Below are 8,098 nucleotides of genomic sequence, written 5' to 3'. Positions count from 1 at the left end.
CTTTACCACTGCACTGCCTGGGAAGTCCTCCACGTGTGGCTAGTAGCTAATATAGTAGACAGTGCAGTTCTAGATGTTGAGCATGAAACAGACTAAAGGGGATTGAGAACTGAGCAGAAGGACTGGTTATGAATGCAGTAGTCCAAATAAGAGGTGATAAGCGTGTGGACTGAGGTGGTAGCATTGGACGTGGTAAACAAGTGGTTTTATTTTTATTCTGGTTATATTTTGAAGATAGAGGCTTCAAAATATAGATATATATAGAAGATAGAGACTGATGGATTAAATATTATATAGTGTAGAAGAAAGGAATTGAAAATGATGCTTAAGTTTTTGGCTTGAGGTTGAATGAAACAGTGCTTTCATTTCCTACTGTGGAAAATAATGGGAAGTGAGCAGAAAGTTTCCTTTTTGTATTGTTTTGTTTTTTCTCCCAACCTAAGCTCATTGATGAGGCTGTACTAGGGTCCTAGAGTGGGTAGGAGAGAGGAAGCTGCCCTGGCAGGCAGCCAGGTTGGGAAGAAATCTAAAGTCAGGAATATTCTAAACTGTGCAGACCTAAACCCTACTCCTGGCAGAACCTCTGAGAGAGTGCAGTAGAGAGGTTGGCACCCCAAGAACCCACCCTAAAGTAACAAAGCTTCCTGATCCAAAGGCACCAGGGGGCTGGGGCCGAGGGTGTGTCAGAGGTGGCTTGGGTGGCTGACGTGTGGAAGAATCTATATGACTCTGCCTGAGACGTTGAGCTTTGTGAGGGTGGGTAAATGATTAGACATGAGTGTTCTACCAGCCTCAAGAGATGGTTATTTGGAGTCATCTTTGGGCTTCCCAGGTGGTACAGTTGTTAAAGTATCCGCCTGCCAATGTAGCAGACCCAAGAGACACGGATTTGATCCCTGGGTTGGGAAGATCCCCCAGAGGAGGAAATGGCAACTCCCTCAAGTGTTCTTGCCTGGAGAATCCCATGGACAGAGGAGCCTGGCGAGCTATGGCCCACGGGGTTGCACAGAGTCAGAGGTGACTTAACAACTGAGCACAGAACTTCACATGCGTTTAGAGTAGAGAAAGAAGTGTAGGTCCTTGAGAAGCCTTGTGTATGGACTGAGGCACTGTGGACGGTCGTGGCGGGGAAACTGGGAGATTCAGAGGCGGAGTTAGGTGCTTCTGCTGCATAGACTCTAGATTCTGAGTCCTACATTAACATTTAGTTTCTTCTAGAAACTTCTCAAAAGTTGTAAAAGAGCCTTTCATTCAAGTCATTCAATAAACATATTGGAAATAATGTTCAATCTCTCCTGTTTTCATTTTGAGGAGGGTGGGGGTCACATGCTAGGATGTCTGTGCCAAGGCAAGGATATACTTCTCACAGTCAGTAGGTAAAACGAAGAATGCAGAGTTAGCAAATCTGAATCCCAGGTCCTTCCCACACTAGGTGTGTGATTTGGGGCAATTAACCTCAGTTACTTAATCACTTTTTTCTGAGTCTCAGTTTACTCATTCATAAAATGGAACCTCCCAGGCCTGAAATGAGGAATAAATAATATATGTACAATATCTCGCATGGCACCTGGCACATAGTAAGAGTTCAGTAAATGCTAATTTTCCCTTCCTATAGAATTGCCCAGAGTTGCTTATTGTAGCTTTGGTCCCAAAACCCTCTAACATGCTGCCTAGAATCTCCTATTTGACCTGGGTTGTCCATGACCTACTCAGGTCATATCATGGCTTTTTTCCCCCTGCATTAATGCTAAGCACTTCCTGTTAGTCAAGCAAAATTCTCTCTTTGCCTTGTACCTTGTGATCTGAAAAAGGAGCTGTAAATAGAAGGTGTGCCCCCTGTGATGCAGCACTGTTGGCATTTTGCTCTTTAAAGGTTAATGGCCAGGGCTGTACCTTTGGAAAACTCAGCCTACAGCACTCACCAGAAATTGCTATGCAGGAAAGTGGGTTTGAGAGGATGTGGGGAGGGTGCTAAGGAAGGTCTGTGGAGTGGAATTGGGAACCTGTACAGGAAGAATTGTACATTCTGAGGAAAAAAAAAAATGGGCCAGGGAAGCCCCTAGACATGAGAGGTAGCAGGACCTCCATCTGGCCCCCTTCCTAGATGGGATGGGGTCTTATTGTCTATCTATTGATAGAGAATTCCTGAGAGGATTTGCAGTGATAATTTGATGCTCGATTATGCTTCAGTTGCAATTTATTTAAAGTCGACACTAGGGTTCCTGCCTTTTATGAGCAGATTCCCAGTAGTTGAATCTCTGAGGTTGGATTTTTTATCTTGATAAAAAAGAAATTATATTTCACACTTATTACAGCACCTGACACCTGAAACACTTCAGAGACTGTAGAACTAATGAAATGAAACCCTCAGCACCATTGTAAACAGGGAAGAGAGTGGAAAAATCAGATCCCATCTCCTCTTGCCAAAGGAGACAAAGGATCAAACCCACCTCACCTTCACCCTACAGGTAAATCCATATTTTTTTTTAAGCCCATCTTCAAAGGGCTTTTGATTGGTTCTCAAAGGGATCCTAGCTCACAGCATCTCCTGGAGGTCAGGATCTGCTTAAAAAATGAGTGAATCAGGCGCCAGCATATAGCTCTGATGTGTACGGAGATGAGTCTTACAGACCCAGGAACTCTGTTCCAGCTTTTCATGCTGAGCATCAGACAGTAACAAAGAACCTGGATTCATCTTTGCCAAATGTCCCTGGGGCTTGAACTATATGGGCATTTCTGCCCTGAGATGGAAAGGTGAATGCAGGATTTGGGGTTCAACCAAGGAAAAGCACAACCATATGATTCTCCCAGTCCTACAACCCAGCTGTCCTGATATCTCATCCCTGATTGGGTCCCTCATGGAAGAACAATGGGCTTTATAGTCAGAAACCTTTGCCACTTTGTTGTTTAGTCACAAAGTCATGTCCAACTCTGCGACACCATGAACTGCAGCATGCCAGGCTCCTCTGTCCTTCACTATCTCATGGAGTTTTCTCAAACTCATGTCCATTGAGTCAGTGATGCTATCCAACCATCTCATCCTCTGTCGTCCCCTTCTCCTCCTGCCCTCACTCTTTTCTCAGCATCAGAGTCTTTTCCAATGAGTCGGCTCTTTGCATCAGGTGGCCAAAGTATTGGAGCTTCAGCTTCAGCCTCAGTCCTTCTAATGAATATTCAGGGTTGATTTCCTTTAGGATTGACTGGTTTGATCTCCGTACTGTTCAAGGGACTCTCAAGAGTCTTCTCCAGCACCACAGTTCTAAAGCATCGGTTCTTTGGCTCTTAGCCTTCTTTATGGTCTAACTCTCACATCTGTACATGACTACTGGAAAAATCATAGCTTTGACTATATGGACCTTTGTCAGCAAAGTGATGGTCTCTGCTTTTTTAATATCCTACACACACACACACACACACACACACGTTTGTCTTTAAAAAAAAAAAAACAAAACCAATTTGTCATGCTCACAGATTCTGCAGGTTAGTAACTTGGACAAGGCACAGTGGAGATGAATTGTTTCTGCTTCATGACATCTAGGGCTTCACTGGGCTGACTTGAAACTGGGCTCAGCTTGGACTGTTGACCATGGCCTTTCTGCATGGATTGGGCTTCCTCATAGCATGGTGGCCTCTTGGCCTTCTTACATGATGATTCTAGGTTCCAAGAGTGAATGTCCCAGCCAGCAAGGCAGTAACTTCATGGCCTTTGATGATCTAGCCATGGGGCTCACATAGCATAATTTGTACACTACTCTGTAGTCAAAGAAGTCACCAGCCTGCCCAGATTCAAGGGGAGACAACACAGGATAGATACCACCTTTTGCTGGAAGGAGAAATAAAAATTTAAAGCCATGCTTTCAAACTGCCATGAATTCCTCCCTCATTGGTTCCTGAGAGGAATGATATAACAACCTTGTATATAGTAGGAGCTCAATAAACAGTATTCTGTGTTCTCTTTATCTCCTTTGGACCTTGCAGAACCATTTGCACTCACTCCAAAGGAGAGGAGCACAACCAAAGCTGCCAAAATAAGCAAGACTGCGTCTCTCTTTTCTGTCTTATGTCCAGCTCTGGATGATCTCAACCTAGCAAAATGGTTCCTCAATGCCAAATCTTATGATGGTGACCTGGGGCAGGCAGGTGATTTAATGTCCCTTGGGAATTTTCAGAGCTACTTCTCAGGATAGAAAATTAAAACAAAAAGGGGAAAACTGAGTTAAGAGCTTGAATCCTCTGCTGATAGAGAATGCAGCCCTATAAGTCAATTCTCAGTATGTCCAAATCCTGCACTATAGCTTTAAAATAAGTCTGTATTTGTGTATTTCCTTTGTGCTCTGTGAGGAAACTACCCTGGGAGTGTTTGCATATCTCTGATGGAAAGAGCTGTCCAGTGAGGCAGAGGGACTGAGTCAGAGGAGGACAAGGAAGCGGCCAGGTTTGGAGTGCACTTAGAGAACACAAATTCCAGATTCAAAATCCAGCTCCAACGTTTTGAGGTCCAAGTTTTGTTTTCTCTTGGTAAGCTCACTTCTTTTGTTCACAGAGAGTAGAAACTTTTTTTTTTTAATACCACCAGTGATCTATCCATCCACATACCTTCTCACCCACTCACATACTCATCATCCATCCCACCAGCCAACAGACATTATTTAAGAGTAGAAGCTTTAAGGGGCTCAAAGATAGACCTCTCTTACACCAAAAGCCCTTTCTCAAGGCCGTGGGGAAAAAGTTAAGTATACACAAATCAGGAACTTAATGCTTCTTTTTCTCCTTTGAATTATAAATAAGGGAACATAAATTAAGGGGGAAAACTGCTAAGGGAAAGTAAAGTGGGCAGAGTTTCAGCCAACTCTGAAGCTTTGAAAGCATCTTGGGAATCATGTTGTGATTCCTTCCACTAGGCCCAGCAAGAGATGCTGGTGAGCAGACGGACAATGAGAACGATGTGGGACAAGCAGAAAGGCCTTGGATATCAGGGGGAAGGAGGTATATTAAGGCAGTGCTAGTGCTATTGCTGTGGGAGAAGGCAATAGCACCCCACTCCAGTACTGTTGCCCGGAAAATCCCGTGGATGGAGGAGCCTGGTAGGCTGCAGTCCATGGCATTGCTAAGAGTTGGACACGACTGAGCGACTTCACTTTCACTTTCCACTTTCATGCATTGGAGAAGGAAATGGCAACCCACTCCAGTATTCTTGCCTGGAGAATCCCCTGGACAGAGAAGCCTGGTAGGCTACAGTCCATGGGGTCGCACAGACTGGGACATGACTGAAGCGACTTAGTAGTAGTAGTAGTGTAACAAAGTACCCCCTCCCCGCAGTGTAGTAGCTTTAAACATTTATTATCTCCCATAGTTTCTGAGGGATGGAAATTGGGGAACAGTTTAGCAAAATGGTTCTAGCTCAGGGTCTCTCAGGAGATTGCATAGCCTAGGACTGCAGTCATCTGAAGGCTTGACTGAGGCTGGAGGATCTATTTCTAAGATGAGTCACTGTTATGGCTGTTTGCTAGAAGTCTCATTGTCTCCAGAGATGCTTATGAAACGGCAATGGAATCTGAGAGAAAATAATGTGAGAGAGAAAAGCCCAAGACAGAAGCTGCAGTGTCTTTTATAACCTAAGCTCAGTAGTGATGTACCATTCAGTTCAGTTCAGTTCAGTCGCTCAGTTGTGTCCGACACTTTGTGACCCCATGAACCGCAGCACGCCAAGCCTCCCTGTCCATCACCAACTGCCGGAGTTTACCTGAACTCATGTCCATCGAGTCGGTGATGCCATCCAGCCATCTCATCCTCTGTTGTCCTCTTCTCCTCCTGCCCCCAATCCCTCCCAGCATCAGGGTCTTTTCCAGTGAGTCGACTCTTCACATGAGGTGGCCAAAGTACTGGAGTTTCAGCTTCATCAGTTCTTCCAATGAACACCCAGGACTGATCTCCTTTAGGATGAACTGGTCGGATTTCTTTGCAGTCCAAGCGACTCTCAAGAGTCTTCTCCAACACCATAGTTCAAAAGCATCAATTCTTCAGCACTCAGCTTTCTTCACAGTCCAACTCTCACATTACTTCTGCCATATTCTACTGGTCACATAGACTGACTCTGGCACAGTGTGGGAAGAAGCCACACCAGGTGTGAATACCAGCAGACAGCATTTATTGGAGGCTGAATACAGATGGGAGAGGCACAGAGACCAGGAAGGCAGTTGGATCTGGGCTCCTCCCAGAATGTTTTTTGGATCAAAGAAGGGCAGTCTTCCTATGATCTCCATTCTGTCTCTCCCTTCTGTACCCCTAAAGGTCTATACACTCTGTAAGGAAAGAAACTGTGGAACTGTGTCTGTCTTGGCTCTTCCCTGGTGCTTGGCCCATGCTTGTTATGTAGAAAGCCCTTGATTAAAAAAAAAAATTTTTTTTTTAATTTATTCATCTGTACCAGGACTTAGAATTTTGGTACACGGGATCTTTGATCTTCCTTGCAGCATGCAGGGTATTTAGTTGCAGCATGAAAACTCTTAGTTGCAGCATGTGAATCTGGCTCCCTGATCAGGGATTGAACTTGGGCCCTCTGTATTGGGAGGTCAGTGTCTTAGCCATTGGACCACCAGGGAAGTCCCTTGATGTTTGTTGATTAATGAGATGCACAGGAAAAAACAGAAGTAGATTAGGTAAAGAATGGTAAATTGGATTAAAGCATTGAATTCCAGGCTCAGGAATTTTGTATCCTGGGTGATGGGAAGCCACTGGGAGGGGCACCCTTAGGCCTGATTTATGAGCACACTCTTATGGCTTCTGCTGCCTGGAATACTCTCTTTAATATTCCTGCTCCTCTGTTAAGGAGGGTAACTGATAATAGAACAAAGTCTTGGAGAAAGCAAGAGGTGTATATGTGTGTGTTTATGTATGTCTGTATGCAGGCTCTTAGGCACATACGTGCATGCATGCAGAAGCTCAGATGAAAGGGAAATATTCCAAGAAAAGAGCATAGAAAATAAACATGGGTTGAGGTTCAAGAATATTTTGAGGTAGAGAAGAGGGACCTTTTAAGGCCATAGAGACAAGAGAAAAGAGGAAGAGTGAGGGGTTTCGTGCTGCCATAGCTAGCTACTAGGGATGATAAGGGAGAGGGGGATAGCTTAGTGAGGGGCTGTTTAGTTTCAAGGGATAGAAACCAACTCGAAGTGGCTCAAGTTAAAGGGTGTTGATTGGAAGGCTACAGCAGTTTGTATCAAACATCGCTGTTGTTTAGCCACTTCAAGTTGTGTTCGACTCTTTTGAGACCCCATGGACTGTAGCCTGCCAGACTCTTCTATCCATGGGATTTTCCAGGCAAGAATACTGGAGTGGGCTGCCATTTCCTTCTCCAGGGGATCTTCTTGACCCAGGGACTGAACCCATGTCACCTGCATTGGCTGGTGGATTCTTTACCACTGAGCCACCAGGGAAGAAAATGTTGCTGTGGCCCTGCTCAAATCCTCTCAGTGCTCACCTCTACTCACCAGAGGCTGCTTGTTGCAAACACAGGGGACTTTGCCTGAAGGCTTTGTTCTGGCCAAAGGAGCACACTTGGCCTAGACACAGGGAAAGCAGGGAGCGCCAGGGAGTTAATGGCTCAGCTCTGAGCACTGCTGTCAGCCAGTAATGGGAGGGTGCATGTAGCCCAGCTTCCTCATCCCTCAGCAGGTAACCCTGGGGCACCTTCACATTATCTTCCAGTCCCCAGTACATCTGAGTTCCAGTGGTCCATGTAACTTTATAACACACCCTTTAGTGGTTTCCTTTCCTTCTTTCTCTCACTTCTTACTTCCCTACCAGTGTTTCTTGGATCAGATCAGATTAGATCAGATCAGTCGCTCAGTCGTGTCCGACTTTTTGAGACCCCATGAATCGCAGCACACCAGGCCTCCCTGTCCATCACCAACTCCCAGAGTTCACTCAGACTCACGTCCATCGAGTCAGTGATGCCATCCAGCCATCTCATCCTCTGTTGTCCCCTTCTCCTCTTGCCCCCAATCCCTCCCAGCATCAGAGTCTTTTCCAATGAGTCAACTCTTCATGAGGTGGCCAAAGTACTGGAATTTCAACTTTAGCATCATTCCTTCCAAAG

The sequence above is a fragment of the Bison bison genome, unplaced genomic scaffold (assembly GCF_000754665.1).
Source record: "Bison bison bison isolate TAMUID 2011002044 unplaced genomic scaffold, Bison_UMD1.0 scf7180017864203, whole genome shotgun sequence".
Taxonomy (NCBI): domain Eukaryota; kingdom Metazoa; phylum Chordata; class Mammalia; order Artiodactyla; family Bovidae; genus Bison; species Bison bison.
The sequence above is the reverse complement of the archived record's forward strand: the minus strand, read 5'-3'. Positions refer to the sequence as shown.